This window comes from Canis lupus, chromosome 1 (genome assembly GCF_003254725.2).
Source record: "Canis lupus dingo isolate Sandy chromosome 1, ASM325472v2, whole genome shotgun sequence".
Taxonomy (NCBI): Eukaryota; Metazoa; Chordata; class Mammalia; order Carnivora; family Canidae; genus Canis; species Canis lupus.
Window position 1 is genome coordinate 90,333,561 of NC_064243.1, and position 17,060 is coordinate 90,350,620.

Genomic DNA, 17,060 nt, shown 5'->3' on the forward strand with positions numbered 1-17,060 from the left:
TTCTTAGGAAGACTGGATTGCATCAAGCAGCATACATTCGCAGCTCAGACTCAGCCTGCAGCCATCTAGCCCTGAACTCAGGGAGTTGGACGAAAGATCTCAGGTGATATTTATGCACCCAGGAACAAAAATATAAGCATACTTCATTCACTATGAAATGCTTAATGAAAGGGTACTTTATTCCAGGCCTCAGTCCATATTGGGCGACAAGTTGGGGAGATAGATGTCATACAAATAATTACTCCCAGAGAATTACAGATGTAATAAATGGAATGAAGGAAAATCCCAGGCAATGACACAAACATATACCTTGTTTCATCCAACTTGCTTGCTTACAAGTCACATCACGATTTTATATACTGCTAAAATAGATGAAAGTCTGTTAGTGGAATTATAGCCTCATTCTTGGTTACTTACAAAAAATGAAAGCCCTCTGCTTTCAATTTGTTTTATTTTAAAATTACCAATAGAGCTCATTTTAGACTTTTTCCCAAAGATTTTAAAATCATCTATGACTCTTACACATTCATAAAAAGGAAAATATAAATTAAGTAAGGGATTCCTAAAACTTTTTCAAATTGAGAGTTGGACTCTTTGGGATCACTTGTTGACTGAGCATCATCAACATGCATGTTTTCTCTACAGTGTCATTCTCTGGCCATTAGGAGAGTTAGGAAGGGCATTTCTGGGATGAGTGCTCTGCTGTTGTCTGGAACTTTTCCCCCAGCAGCTGACATGATTCAGTGTTTAGGTGCCAGTGCTTTCTTGATCTTACCAAGAAGTGTTAACAAAAGCTTTTCAGACATTAAGACTTGTATTATTTCCTTGAATGGTCTTTTGGTTCTTTGTCAGCAAAGGTAAGGGGCTTTGGTTATGCAGTCCCACTGTCAGGGCTAACCCTCATGTGCACACATGTGCCGGCATGGGGGCCACGTCAGGATGCCCGTCTGAGCTGACTGAGGAGGTTGGAACACCCCGCTGTTAGAAAGCCATGCCTGATTTCTGAGACGTGGGAATATAAAAACAATGCAGCATCAGTGAGACAGAGTCACTAGCTGATCTGACCTGGCCTTCTGGGCCAGTGAAATATATACATACGTATATATACATTTTTTGACAAGGTGACATTTAGTCACCAGACCTGAAAACTGAGAAGTTATCCAGAAGTTAAGGTGGAGAAGTGTCACCCTAGGAAAAAGCAGCGTCATACTAGGGTGCAGACCAGCTGAACAGCTCATCCAGCCACCAAGCTACCTGGGTTCTATAGCATTGCCAGCGCTTGCTCCATGGGCTTGTTACCTTCCTGAAGCTGAGAGGATTGTTGAGTGCATAAGAAAACCAAACCTTCACTGGTTTGTTTCTCTTGAGCATTCTTAGTGTGCACTTACATAGGCACAGCTGTATCTGAAACTGGCAGGTGAGGTCATCTGGAGCTCCAAAAGCACATCATGCATGATGCAGCAAAAGTGACAGTCTCCATGATCTAAATGTAAAACCCTTAAAAAAAGATTTTATTTATTTATTCATGAGAGACTGAGAGTGAGAGAGGCAGAGACACAGGCAGAGGGAAAAGCAGGCTCCCTACAGGGAACCTGGATGTGGAACTCATCCCAGGACCCCAGGATCATGACCTGAACCTAAGGCAGATGCTCAATTGCTGAGCCACCCAGGCGCTCCTAAAGGTAAAACCCTTTTAATATACTGTCCCACCCCCTAGAAAATTGTATTGTTTCATAATTGATGGAAGAAAGACAAAGACAAAAAAAGCCTAGAGAACAAATGAAAATAGTCCAATTTTTCCGAAATATTGATTTTGCTTCTCCCAGGTGAAGTAAAATGTGTATTAAATCTATTCGTGTAAACAGTTTTTATGACTAGAAAATTAGGTTCACTGCACTCTCGCTAGATACATACTGAACAAATATTTAAAAGCTGTCTGTTTGAAGGGGCCCCAGATGATTGCTTTTCCAGGGAGTGGACATATTTGTTGCTGATGCTGGCCAGCAAGGAGCTTGGCAAGTTCAGGGAACCAAGTGAGGGGCAGTGCAGTTGGGACGTGGGTTGGCACGTAGGGCAGAGTGCAGGGAGCCAGGCAGGAGGCTAATCCTGAGTCATGGCGTGTAAATTTTCAATTAAGGATTTCAATCTTCCTCCCAAGAGAATCTGGGAGTTCTTAAATTTTAAGCTGTGAAATGACATGATCATATTTGCACTTTTAGTCTGGCTACTGTAAAGCTAATGGATTGTTGGGAGTGAGTTATTTTCTCTCCGGGCAGGGCAGGGCTCTTTGTTCATGCAGCAGTCTGGATTTCAGACATTGGTGGACCTGCTTTCAAACATGTCCTCAAAATGGGTATGTGAATTATTAATCATCCTCAGCACCGTTAGGAAATTTTACAGAGCTGAAATTAACAATTATACTCCAATCACATCAACAGATTGCTGAGCAGTCTGTTAAGTGGAATCTTCAGTGGTTTGTCTTTTTTTCTTTCTTTCTTTCTTTCTTTCTTTCTTTCTTTCTTTCTTTCTTTCTTTCTTTCTTTCTTTCTTCATTTTTGTTTTGGACAAGTGAATTAAATCATAAATGAAAGAGCAAAATCAGGATTTGGGACCAAAAGAATTTCCCTTGACGCAGGGTGAGAAGAGCTTCTGCTGGGTAGACTGTGGGAATAACCCTCTTGGCAACACACAGTAAATTGAGTCTTCTTTCATTAAAACTATGCAGTGACACCAAGGCATTAAATCGTTAGTGGCAGCTTTGATTTAGTTGGTGGTAACTACTTCCTTTTTGGATGAATGCTCAAATTCATTTCAGGAATACTCTGCGAGAACCCATAACAACAGTGGGTTTCGGCTCCCCGGTCATTGGGCTTCAGTACCTCTTACATACATTTGAGCTGGACACCCTGCTCCTTATTTGTTTTAATTCTTACAAAAACATTTGGGGTAAGCGTATGAAACTCCTCTTATACACTCAATTATCCCAGTGAAACAAGAGTAATTTTAATAATGATGAAATGAGCCAGTGCTAACATAATCTGCTTATTCTGAGCCAGGAACTCGCTTCATCTTCATACTAGCCACAAGTGAAAGCACTGTTAAGACCCCATTTTTACACATTAGGAGAACAATGCACAGAGGGTTTAAGTAACTTGCCTAAGGCCACACGGCTTGAGGAAGTGGTGGAGCTAGCATTAGGAGCAGGGAACCTAGCTTCAGAGTCTACATGCTTAACCACTATACCCAGCACCTCTTTAAAATTACTGCTTTTTGAAAAGTTAGTTCACGATCTATACATTTATGTATACATACTTCTTTAAAAAACATTTTTATAAACTCTTTAAACTGGATCACCCCACCGTAAAAATAGGGGAGATTTTTGAAACTGAATCCAACTTCACGGCACAAGATGAGTAAAGTTTAAAAGCAAGCAGATGTTTGCAAAGCATATAAAACTCAAAATTGCTCTACACTCGATGTTATTTGGAACACAGGCATAATTCTTTTCAAATATGATTTTATCTAAATGGTGTCCCTTAAAACTTCATTTTAACACCCAAACGATCCCCAGCTGTTCGGGTAGATTGGCCCCTGCTGAGCGTGTTTCCCAACACTTCCCATATTCCACCATAAATATTCATGATGCAGTACTCCAGCTACCCAAAGGGGGCCAGGATTCATTTTTATGAACTCCTCTCAACTGGGATTAGCATCTTTCACCTATTACCCGACTCCTGAATTATGGTTTTGTTCTGCCGTGGTCTCCATTTGCTCTATTTTTACTGATACCTGAGAAGTCTGAAGAGAATGTGAAGTGTGAAAGAAAACTTCTAATCCCAGGAAGTTGGCCCAAGGAGTATACAAAATCAATTTTTAAAATACAATATCTTATTCAAATTTCGCACCCAGACCAGAGTGAAACCGCCGTTTGCTTATGTTGCCAGATTTCCTAGGAGATAGCAGGGCCTCTGTGAGAGGTGGGTGTGCTGAGTTTGAGGGCCAGGGGTTTGGGATGATGGAGGAGTTAAGTCAAGGGGATGCTGTTTCTACAGATAACACATGCTCGGGCTACAAAACGAATGATTTTTTCCATATGATTTATGCTTGACTGTGTTTAAATACCAGAAAATACTAGGAATAAATCTGCCTTTTTTGAGTTTGAGGGGTGGCAGGAGAAGTGTGAATTTTGCTACCTTTGCAGTTCTCTCTCTCTCATTTTTAGTGAGTTTCTTAAATCACATCTACTATTTGCATATGTCATATTTATAATGTCCCCTTATGTACCCAGAGATGCTCTTGACCTCATCTTGACCAAAGTCAGGAAACTGACAACTCACCTTGTCAGTGGGAAGAAGGCTTATCTTTGGCATTAGACTCAAGACTTGGTACTAGCTGGTCAGATGGACTTAGACACAGTATTTAACTTCTTGAAATGTTCATTTTTCCATTTGTAAGAGAGGAAATGCCAGGTGCAAAGCCTTCTTGTGAAGTATAAATAAGGTACGTGGATGGAGTGTGCAGCACAGGCTTACATGAGGAGTGTCTGCTCCCTCCTCTCCTCCTCCAAGTGATAGCAGCCACTCAAGTGTCCCAAGAAGACATGAGTTATGGAAGATCAATGGTGGCCCTTAGCCCACTGGGCACTGCAGTCACTTCCCACATTTCGTGGTTTTGCCATATCCCACAAAGGCAAGAGGATAGCCCCTGAACATTTTGGAAATGCCCTTCCATTCTGTGAAGGTTTCTGCCGTAATAGAGTGAGTTGTGAAAAGAAGGGGTCAGAATTAACTGCACTGCTTGGGTTGATTAACTACATAAAAGAGTGGACATTACCTTTGCCTGCTCTTTCTGTAAATAGAATTTTCCACCAGTTACCCCCAGCCCCCTCTTTCAACTCTGTGGGGCTCTACTGCGCAAGAGGAGGTGCTATAAGAACAATTATTCATCACCAAGGATGAACTACTGACTTTCTGCAAATGAACCTTCTGAAGAGACACTTGCTAATACCCCTGCTGCCCAAGTCAGACAAACAGGCTAAAATAAGTCAGCGACCCAAAACTCTGGAGCTAGTACATCGGAGTCATTAAAGCATGAGGTCCACAGTCAGACTTTGGGGGGTTTGAATCCTGCCTGTGTTGTGACTAGTACTGATGATAGTGGGCAAACCACTTTACCTTTCTAAGCCCAAGTTTCTCATAGCAGTAGGTAGGACCAGGTTCACATGGGCTGTGATAGGGATTATTATTATTATTTTTAAATTTTTAAATTTTTATTTATTTATGATAGTCTCACACACACACACACACACACACAGAGAGAGACAGAGACACAGGCAGAGAGAGACAGAGACACAGGCAGAGGGAGAAGCAGGCTCCATGCACAGGGAGCCCGACGTGGGATTCGATCCCGGGTCTCCAGGATCGCGCCCTGGGCCAAAGGCAGGCGCCAAACCGCTGTGCCACCCAGGGATCCCCTGTGATAGGGATTAAATGAGATGGTCCAGGTAAAACATTTGGCACACAAACACAGTGTTGGCACAATGTGCTCCATTTATATTAGCTTAAAAATTAGTTTTGAAAGAACTGTCTGACAGCAAACATTAGGTCCCATCCCATATACTTAAACCTGGATACATAATTGACCATGCTGGCAGGGCCTCAGGCAGCAATGCAACAAAGGTATTGAGTATCCACAGAATATAGAGCATGTTTTTAACAAAACTGAAGCCTACTTTACATTCCTGCTCTTATTTTAAGGGGCAGTACTTAGTGGGTTGCTATGCATGGAGAGGTGAATAATGTGTGCATTTGAAAGGTACAGTGCTTTCTAAGGTATGCATATGGAAAGATCATTTTTTGATATGAGGTATCAGTAACTATATGCAGAGCCTGGTGTCACTTGCTATTCCATTTTTTAAATACAAGTGTCACCCACCAGGCAGAGATGTCTGCTATTTCAATCTCTGGCATCTTCAGGCTTGCCCTGTTATTTTAGGCTGTGCTTCAGTGTGTATTTGAAGCATTTCTTTAGCTTTTCTTGCTTCCAGTTGCATCACGTTCAACCCTCTTGGGCTGTCTCATGGTCTCCTATGTCATTTGGGAATCCAGCCTAGTGGGGGTAGTGAGCATTATTTAAATGAATTCCAGTACCACACTACTGATGATCATTTTGAGTCAGTTAAAATTAATTTAAGTGGTAACAATAATAAGATTGTCCAAGAAATTGGGCATAACATTGTAGTGTTTCTCATATTACAAACCTGCCAAACGAGGGTCAAAGACTGATTGGGAAAACATTATTACACTCTTTCCACATACTTACCTTTGTCTCTTTGTCTCAATACATACACATATGAAAGAATATTATTTGGAGAGGAGGCACAAATGTGGCGTGAAGAACCTCATCCAACTATGGATATGGTGGTATCTGACCTCTTGGACTGAATTTGAGGCCCTTTTGATAGAGATGACAGAGTAGAAGTGGACTGTGGTCATGGGAAACTCTGAATGCAGGTTGGACTGTTTTGGCTTCAGACCAGAAGGTGGAGCCCAGGAAGGTGAGAGAGGCCAGTCTCCCCACCTCTACTCAGAATCTAGCACTAACTGGTGGCAAAATGGCAGCTCTTTGACTATATTAAGCCTCGTTGCTCAAGATGGCATCATCAACATAATATTGGGGTGGTTCCTTCAAGCAGGTTTACTTGACATTGTAGAAGTAGGAGAGGAAAATTTGGAGGCTACTTAGTGATTGTAGCTCACAAAATGGTTCGCTTTGAGGACTCTAGAAAATACTAGTAGGAAATTCAAGGAAGTCTCAGTTTTTACCTGCTCAATCTAACTGGTGGGGAATAGAGACTGTTAAGATTATTTTAACATTGGTAGATTTTTGGGTATATAAATTCAGCATGATTTTAAATTTTTATAGTAAAACATATTTTGGACTGGGGGTGTGTATTGGTATAACTGTTTTTGGAGTCTTCTCTTACTCTGAAATAGAAAAAGATTCTGGGTATGTTTACAGAGTTAGTAGCCCACAAGGAATTCCTTAACTGCATCATTCATAAGTAGTTATTACAACAAAATAGTTGAAGCCAAACATGCACAACTTTCTAGGTAATGTTATTTATGAATTTAATTTTATTTTTAAAGTATGTATTTAATTTTATTTTAAATGTATTTTAAATTTAATTTTATTTTATGTATTTAATTTTATTTCAAATAATGGTGAATCTCTACAATGATGGTAAGAGATTATGAGTGATCTGAATATCGTTCCATGCTAAAATGTGTTGGCTGTTAAAACAGCCATCTGACTTAAAGAACTTTCCTGATCTGTTTCCACTTCTTCAAATGTGCACTTGTTGTGAAGATAAAATGAAAGATTGCATATAAAGTGTCTAGCAGAGCAGATTCTAAGTAATTGGTAAACCACTATCTCTATAAGCTATAAAGGGTTTTACTTAATACATCTATAAAGGCAGAGTTTCAGCTGTGGACATTCTGTTTTTAATTTGGAACCTTACTTTTATAAGATTTGGGTAACAATGTCTGGGTATAAAGGAAACTATGAATATACAAGTTAGAAATGAACCATGTGAATTTGGCAGCCATGCTTTAGACTGCCTGTCTGCCCAGTGACCCTTTCTTTGGAAATTGCTTCCATCTACCTCTCTATCAGAAGTCTGGGAAGTCATGTTATTTCAAGACCTCTTCCCTCATTTACAGAGGTTTGGATGAGAAATGGTCATGCTACCCAAGTTGGGCCAATTACACTTCTCCCCAAAGGAGACTGGAAATTAGGGCAGTGAGAGAGAATGTTTTAGTTTGGTTCCCCCAAAACTCCAGGTGAGGATTTCAGTGCAGGAGTTTATTTGGGAGGAGATCCCAGGAAAACATCTCTGGGGAAGTGGAGAAGTAAAATAGGGAAGGGAGATATACTGATAAAAATTCATCAAACAAGTGACTACTTGGGAACCACAGCTTAATGCAGCTAGAGAATATTTAGTGTGGAATGTGTGAGTTATCCATCCTATGAGGTGAGGGAGCTAAGCTACTCATCCCTCAATTGGTGTTGCCTATTGGTTAAGGGCTGCTCCCAGAAGGTCTGTGGGCAGAGCAGACCCAAGGAGCCAGAAATGACTTTGGGATCAAGAGCTGCAGGTATGAGCATGCAATAGTGGGCTAGCAGGTATAGACATCTTCAGGGCTTGAGGGGATATGAGAAAGGCACTGGCAGTCTCATTACCGAGTCAGTTTGCTTTCAGGGTATGAGTCATTTAAACTGAAGGGCTGAAGGCAAAGTTGTAGGCCTTGTATAAGCTGATGAAGAAGAGAAAGCTATTCTTTAAACAGCGAGCGAAGAATGTGGTAGTAGGTACACAGAGGCAAATAAAAGAGGACATGTGATCCTTAAAATATGGCAAAGGTGAACTGGTAATGTAACATTCCAGCTCATGTAAGATCTGGCTTTATTTCATTTTCCTGAGTTTCTAGATTATGTGAAAATAAGTGACCCCTACTCTTGCTCCTTTCTTTTCTTTCTTTCTTTCTTTCTTTTTTTTTTTTTTGCTTGCCTTAGTAACAACTGTTCATAAGATGTGGTGGATTGTATCTTCCAAAATTGGCCCCAGCAGTATTACAGAGTATCACATGCTCTTCAGAACATGACTGCTCCCCCATCAAAAGGCAAAGCCTGTTTTCCTTCCCCTTGAGATTATCTGGGCCTTTGTAGCATCATCAGTGAATAGAATATGGTAAAAGTGATGCTGCATGACTTCAGATATTAATTCATATGAGGTATGTTTTCCATCTGGCTCTCATTCTAGTGTGCTTCTCTTGGAAATCCAGCTACCGTGTTGTAAGGAAGCCCTGATCATATGTGGAGGGCACTTTGTTTTCTTTCTTTCTTTCTTTTTTTTTTTTTTAAGGATTTTATTTATTTATTCATGAGAGACACAGGGAGAGGCAGAGACATAGGCAGAGGGAGAAGTAGAATCCTGTGGGGAGCCTGATGTGGACCTTGATCCCAGGACCCTGGGATCACCACCTGAGCCAAAGGCAGATGCTCAACAACTAAGCCACCCAAGTGCCCTGGTGAGGCCACTTTGATAGTTCCCACTAAAGTCTTACCTGGAAGCCAGCATTGATTAACAGTGATGTGTGAATGATTGAGCCTGGAAATAATTCTAGTCCCCAGATTCAAGTTGCCCATCCTGAAACCACATGGATCAGAGGGACGAGCCATCCTTACTGAGCTCCACCCAAATTGCAGATTTGAGGGCAACATATATGTTATCTTTGTTTCAAGTCACTAAGTTTTGGTCTAGCTTGTCCCACAGCTCTGGATACCTGGAACACAAGGTAAGGCAACCTTTGTGGGTTTATAGAAGGTCTTTCAAATAGTTCAGAGTAGTGTCAATGCATAGTTAGACAATCACCCATTTATTGACAATTAAAACTGAATTTTCTCCTCTCATCCCATCAGCAGTACTGGAGCCTTTCATGAGGAATTTGTTGTGAGTCTAACCAAAGTCAGATCAGCAAACTCTTATCCCCTACCCAGTGAGTCCCATTAGTTCATTACTACCATATTCTGGTCCATACAGAAGCTTAAGGACTCAGGAGCCTAAGAGTTGGTTTTTCTTTTCTTTTCTTTCTTTTTTTTTTTTTTCAATGTAAGGGCCAATCATGTTACCTAGATATTTCAGCAGCTGTGGTCTCCATGCATTGTTTCATTCAATTTTTGTCAAAATTCTGGGATAGAGATTATACCTGTCATTTATAAAATGAGGAACCAGAGTTTCAAGAAGTCTAAATGACTTTCTCAGGATTATGCCATGAATGTCAGAATTAGGACATGAAGGCAGCTCTGTGTGATTCTCTAGTCTATGTCCTTTCCCCTCTACTTACTTTCTCCTGGCCTTGAAGATAGTGAAGGTCCACAGTTTAGCTACTATCTCATTTTAGCTACGTTCTGCACTACAATGATTTTGTGAGTTGGCATGGTAACATAACCACCTGTTGTACCTCTGGTTTGTGTGAAATTACATTCTGAAGTAAAAAAAAAAATTCTGACATAATAAGTTGGAGTCCTCTGCTTATATATGAATGTGTATGTGTGTATGTATATATATATATATATTCACACATTTAATTATGTATACAAAGTATGTATTATATTATACACACACGTTTAATTACGTATAAAAGTATGTGTTATATAAAAGTATAGTATAATGTATAATATATATTACAAAAATAATAACAAAATTGTATATATATGTGTCACATGTATTTATATAATTATCTATTTAAAAAAAGACTTGGTGGTGGAAATTACTAATTTATTTGTAGTATTCTGCAACAAACTAGACAGTGCTTCATCTCATAAAAATGCATGCCATTCTTCTGTTCAATAATTACTAATTTATTACTTGATTTTAAAATTTTTTTATTTTGAAATAATGTTTAGATTTACAGAAGAGTTACAAAGATAGTACAGAGTTCTAATGTCCCTATATTCAGTTTCTTTAAAAGTTGGCATCTTGTATGTGAAATTAACCTTAGTCAAGTGCCATTCTCCAAATCACACACTGTATTCAGCTCTTACTGATTTTCCACTATAATCTTTTTTCCATTCTAGAATCTAATCCAGAATACCACACTGCATTTGGTCATCATGCCTTCTTAGTGTTCTCCAACCTGAGACCATATCTTAGTCTTTCCTTGTCTTTCCTGACTTGGAGACTTTTGAAGAGTATTTACCAGGTATTTGTAGAATGCATTTCAGTTGGGTTTGTCTCTTGTTTTTTTCATGAAGAGCCTGAGGTTATAGATTTTCTGGAAGAATAGCACGGAGGTAAATACCTTGCTGTCCTCATTACATCATATTTAGGGTACTTGATGTCAACATGACCTACCACTGGTCACGATGGCCTTGATCACTGGGTTGAGATGCTGCCTGCCATCTTTCCTCCCTCTAAAGATGAATCTTTTCCCTTTCCATACTCTGTTGTTAGAAGTGAGTCACCAAGTCTGGCCCCCACTCAAGGAGAAAGGAATTACGTTCTGAGAGGGACGGGTATGACTGGTTGATATTTTTATATGGCAGAGGGAAAGACTGTTTGCACTCCTGTAGTGTCCCACAGTGCTACAGTGTGAACAGGTGTCTGGCTAGTAGACACTCTTAACTCACACCTCAAGTTGTACACATCTTTGATTTCTTCATTATAGGAAATACATCCTACAGAGAAATGCCTATTCTTGTTTACTGCATGATTTAGAGCCAATTTGTAAGCATTCTAGTCATGGTCTCTTCACTCCCTAAACAAAGGGCTCACTTTTGCCTTTTAAATCCTGAAGTCTGTGATGTTTAATATCAAGTGTTGTTTTTTTCGGGATGTCTGGGTGGCTTAGTGGTTGAGCATCTGCATTTGGCTCAGGGTGTGATCCTGAGGTCCTGGGAGCGAGTCCTGCATCAGGGCTCCCTGTGGGGTGCCTGCTTCTCCCTCTGCCTATGTCTCTGCCTCTCTGTGTGTCTCTCATGAATAAATAAAAATCTTTAAAAAAGTATTGTTTTTTTCAAAGGTATAGGACTTCTCTCCTCTGAAAAGAAGGAGATAAGGCTTTTCTTAATCTTTAAATTTTCCCTAGCACTTGAAAATAATAATTATTATAAATCATAAAATTTGTAATATATAAAATATGTATTTTGTATATATACATAATTTATAAGAATTTGGGAATATAAAGTTGTAAAACTTGTAAATATTATAAGATAATAATAATTCCTATTGATTAAATACCTCCCATGTGTTGAAGACTATCGTTGGTATCTTACAACATTTATTTTTGATACTTATAAAAATATTTATTGGAGGAAGTATTATAATTCTCATTTTATAATAAAAAGAAGCAGGTGTTCAGGGGAGGAAACGATCTTCTCCAAGCTGGCATGGCAAGTAGCTGGAGTTTGAACTTAGGGCTCTTTGATTGTGAACTGTGAACCTGGTAAATGTTTCTAGATTGGCTGATTAAAATTGCATAAGGTAAGGAAAGAAAAACAATATTTGAAGATTGGACTAGAAATAAGTCTTTCAAAAATGACACACAATCACAAATGATTGAGAAGACAGGTGTTAGGCTGTGTTTGTGTGAAGAGTCGCTGCCACTTCAAGTCAATCAGAAGAATCATCCTGACATTTATGCTGATGTATGAAAGCAGCAGCTATATCCTGCATCCTGTGAGGTGGGGGCTGAGCTTCCACTCCTCATTGCAGCCAGAGGTGGGCTATATAATATAATCTCATATGTTTTATGTGCCCCATGTGGAATGATAATCCTGTCTTATGAGGAAACAGGAAATAAGTAAGAGGGCTTTTAAAATAGCCACAGATAGCATGGAAGCAGAAAGGCAACAAGTCACAATAGGATGCAAGCTCCCATCCAGCAATCACAGGGCACTACTAGAGATGAAGCATGAATCAAGCAGGTAAAAGTGTGTTGAGAGCAGGTGTTGTGTGAGGGAGATGGGGCAGGGAGGGAGTAGGAGGGAGAGAGAGATGCGTGAGTATGAATCTCAGTCCACAAAATGTCAAAGCTTCAGTGTGGCAGTGTGGCATCTCTGTATTTTCTAGAAATCAACTTCATCTTTATTTTGTGTCCCTTCACTGCTGTACTGTGGGATACTTAACTTGGCTTACTATTTGGAGTCTTCCCCTCACTGAGTCATGTTGAGAAGCCTGGGGATCTTGATAGAGAGCTGGAAGGCTCTCAACATTGGCCCACTGTATCGTCCACAGTGTCCCTTTGGGTTGGTGGGCTGCTGCTGTACCCCGTATGGCACAAGATTACCATCCCAAGGTCAGTTTCCTTCAACTCATTATGAGCAAGAGCATCCAAAAATAAAGGCTAGAAACCCTACCAGTCTTGTTTTATGAAAGTGGAAACCCCACCTCTTGGGTAGAGTGCGGGGGTTGTTGGGAGATAGGAGGACAGCTGTAGCTCAAGATTTTGTGGCCTGGCCTGTCACCTGTTGCAGTCTTGTTGGGATAGAAATTCTGGTGTATGAAAGCTGCAGGCCTGGCAAGATGCTTGTCCCATCAGGGAAATCTGAGTTACTACTCTGCAACTGACTTAAGGATTCCTGAATCTTCTTTTCCTTTCTCATCTTTTGCTTACTTGGTTTATTATTTCAACCATCCTCCACTGAGAGACATCCAGAACACCATGTTGTCCCATACTGGCACGGTATCCCCGGCAAGCTGCTCAGAGTGTTGCTGGCAGGAGAGCTGAATGGGACATGCACGTTGACAGCCACCTTTCAGAGCAGGCCTGGCCCTCGTGGTTTCGGCCTCACTGTACAAACTCAACTGCCAATCTGTCCGCTGAGCACAGGCCTTTCAGTTTAGCCATGGTGAGGTGTGCGTAACTGAGCCTACAGGACAAATATACGAAAGTATGCACGTCTGTTCCCTTCTAGACACCCCGCCCCTGCCCCTGCCCCCCGCCCTGCCTCTGTGCCCTCTCTTAATTCTGTAATTTCAAAGTAAAAAGAGAATGTCTACTCGGCTTTCTCTCTCCCAGTAATCCTCAGTCAAGGATTCCTGTCTGTCACCCTTCCTTCCCCAACATAAACAGCACCAGTGTTTTCCTTCTAAGCGTTGACTTGTGAGACAAGCCAGCTCTCCCTTCTACTCTGAGGCTGGTCTAGAAAGTGTTTTCAGACCTCAGGTTCCGCTCGGCAAGCCTGTGCCATGTGGGTCGAAAGGGTACGCAGCGCGGGCCCCTGCTTCTCAGCTCTGAGCTCATTGATTTGCTACAGCTTCTTTTGTTACTGCTGAAATGGGGGCGGGGACGACTTGGATTAATAAAAGCATGAAATAAAATACATGTGTAAAATGTGGTGAATAGCAAGGAGGCGTGTGGGCCTGTGGGGTTGAGGAGCGCGGGGCCCACGGAGCTCGTGGGGGAAGAATTGAGGTTTCTGTGGTCGATACCACGGTTTATTTAGGGAAATCATGGCAGTGGCACCTCAAGAAATTCACTAAGGACTGGCGACTGATGGGTTTCCAAGTGAAAAGCCATGCGTGAGAAATGAATTTCCAGGTGTGCATGACCACTTACTTTAGATTCTCCGTCCTCACTCCCCGGCCAAGGTCACCCCGTAGGCACAGTTGTTACAACGTAGTGAATGTACCATTTGTGTTACTCACGGTGGGCAATGCATATCCTGTGGGGCATGGAGCAAAACGGTCATTTGGCACATGCCAAAGCCCTCTCCAAGGATTCTGTCTTTATTGCAAGCCATGTCTAAACTATTTGGCACATGCCAAAGAACTTAACAATGCCCCATGCCATTGATGTATCGCGTGAAAAATAATCATGTACTAAAAATCTCAATAAAGCTGTTATTAGTATTTTCTCTAAAGTTTATGAGAAAACCAAATAACAAAAAGTTTCCATGGTTCGTAAAAACAGATGCTGTATTCTAGTTGTGGTGGTTTGTGATTATCATTGTCATTATAAAATAGTTATGATGGATCTGAACTCCTTCTCTGTGTATAGGGACACAGGTCACCTTCCTGACTTGGGTGCTAACATGCATGTGACCTCAACCCAAGTCCCTTAACCCATCTTACCTGCTAATTGAGTAGGTTGATTTAGGTAATTTTTATTTCCATTAATGTTGTGAAACTTCTGCAGTTCTAGGTCATAAAGATTTAATGAATACTGTTCTGAAGCAAAACATGCAAGGTAGATGATTTGTGTTGTGGTGGACTAGGCCATCCATGCAATTTTGAGTACTAAGAGGGCAAGCTTAAGACTTACGCTGTGACAGGGGAGGGCAAAGGATGAGGCTTTCGTAGTCCTATAAAAGTCAACTGGAGGGGCTCCTGGGTGGCTCAGAGGTTGAGTGTTTGCCTTTGGCTCAGGTCCCACAGGGAGCCTGCTTCTCCCTCTGCCTGTGTCTCTGCTTCTCTCTCTGTGTGTGTCTCTCATGAGTAAATAAATAAAATCTTAAACAAAAAGTCAGCTGGAGAATGCTCACCTGAGTTACATGCAATTTAGTGATCTTAAGTGGCATCCTTAGATGAGCAGAAGGTGAATAGGAACACCTTCAGCATATGCTGGAGCTCATACTTCTATGATGGGCAAACCCAAAGCTTGCTTATCACAGGTTCTTCACGGCTACAGCTACTGCCTTCATATTTCTAACTGACAGAAAAAGCTTATTCAGTTAGTCTTCTTCCAGGGATCAGAAGGCATCACAGTTATTTGAGATTCACAATAGATTTCATTCCTTACTTGTTTACAAGCGTTTTTCCTTTATGAGGTCTTTTGATGTCCATGATTTCTTTTATGGGAGGTCTTATGCTTTTATTTGCTTATTACTCTAAAAGTCACAGAAAGTTATAGGAAAGGGAAGAGCAATGTCAAGCTCCCCTAATGTTTTAGTCTCCAACAATGTTCCTGGCTGCGTATTTGTTTCCAGTTGTTGTTTCAATGAAAATTATGTCTTTACGCAGTTCTAAGCCTTCTGTCTGGGTATAAATCTTCTTAGTTGGCATCAGTAATTTTTCACTTACTTGGATGTTCTTTAAGCTGGAGAGTGTCTGTATATGTGCCCTAAGCAAATGAATGGATGCAAACTCATTTCAGAAGCTGGAAGTCAGATGGGGATGGAAGCATGTATTTACCGGATTGTTGTTAGAAGAGAAAGAGAGGAGAACTAGCTGCGTGCAGAAACAAGGTAATTTGTTAGCTTGCTCTGCAGCTCTCATCTGCTCTACACCTCAGATGATGGTTTTGGCTTTCTTCCTTCCTGAAACTGATTGCCTAAATCTCTTTTCGCTTTGAGTTCTGTTCATGAAGCTGGCACCTGTGTCTGTGCCTATGAAATGAATGGATTCCTGTTAGGCCAGTCGATTATTTGGTCAGATGCTGAGAATGACTGTACTACCAACTGAGCTGCCTTGCCATAGTTGGAATTTCAGAGTTTCCAGGATTCTAGAATCACAGGCATTAGAAATGATCACAAACACAGCTTCCAATCCCAAATAGGATCCCCAGTACAAGCATATCCAACTGAGTCATTCACCAGCTTCCAGTCTCCCAGGGGTGGGGCACTCATTACTTATATCTTGGTCTGTTCTAGGAATACAACCTCAACTACCTATAGGAGTTGGACTGGTAATGGATGAATAAAAAAGTAAAATCAAATGCATAGATAGATTCAAACTATTTTTATTGTTCCTGAATTATGGCATAAGGATATAACAGAATTATGTAAATGCATAAATATTTTAAAGTCAAAAGTGAAAAAGTCCAAATTGAAAAATAGAAACAATGATTCTTTTAACACAGTATCCTTTATATACATATTAAATCCATATGCTTTCACTTATTTTTCTTGAAATGTGACTTTTTCAATCTGTCTTTTATTTTCCTTCATTTGATATAGATGCAGGTTCTGAGAAACAATTCTCTAATATAAGGGAAAAAAATGGGTGAGCATGATGCTAAGTGGCAACTTAGCAGTAAGCCCTAATGGCAGGAAAGCGATAGGCCTGTGCTGGGGTCTGTGGTGACCTGGAGAGCTCATGCGCCCTCCAAAGTAGGTCGCCACTACTCAACTCCAGATAGTTGTTGACACTTGTTGACATGTAGGAATGTGGGCCCTGTGTTACTAATCTTCCACTTTCTCAAGAAAAGCTAGGAATCTGGATTTTTAATAAAATCCTCTAACTTTTAAACGTTTTCTATTTTAAAACACAGTTTGGGCCAAATAAAACATGTCGGGAGGGGGCCAAATGACATCTAGGAGCTGCCATTTTTCTTTCTCTGGCCTGTTTCAGGGGTCAGTGAACTATGGCTTGCAGGCCAAATCCAGTCCACAGCCTGATGTTGTAAATAAAGTTTATTGGAATACAGCCATGCTTATTTATTTATGTGTCATCTTTGGCTGATTCTGTGCTGCAGTGGCATTGTTCAGTAGTTATAGTGGAGATTATAAGGCCTACAAAAACTGAAATGCATACTATCAGGACTTTTACAGAAAAA

General features: G+C 40.7%; 1 long non-coding RNA gene across 1 annotated transcript; it reads right to left on the reverse strand.

Annotated features, from left to right (window-relative positions):
• Window positions 1-10,391: 10,391 nt before the first annotated feature.
• LOC112644774 (uncharacterized) lies at window positions 10,392-15,988 on the reverse strand. The gene is made up of 3 exons (XR_003126737.2): window positions 15,049-15,988; window positions 14,124-14,229; window positions 10,392-13,434 (listed from the first exon to the last, which is right to left on the reverse strand). It is a non-coding gene; the product is annotated as an uncharacterized LOC112644774 (long non-coding RNA).
• Window positions 15,989-17,060: the final 1,072 nt, after the last annotated feature.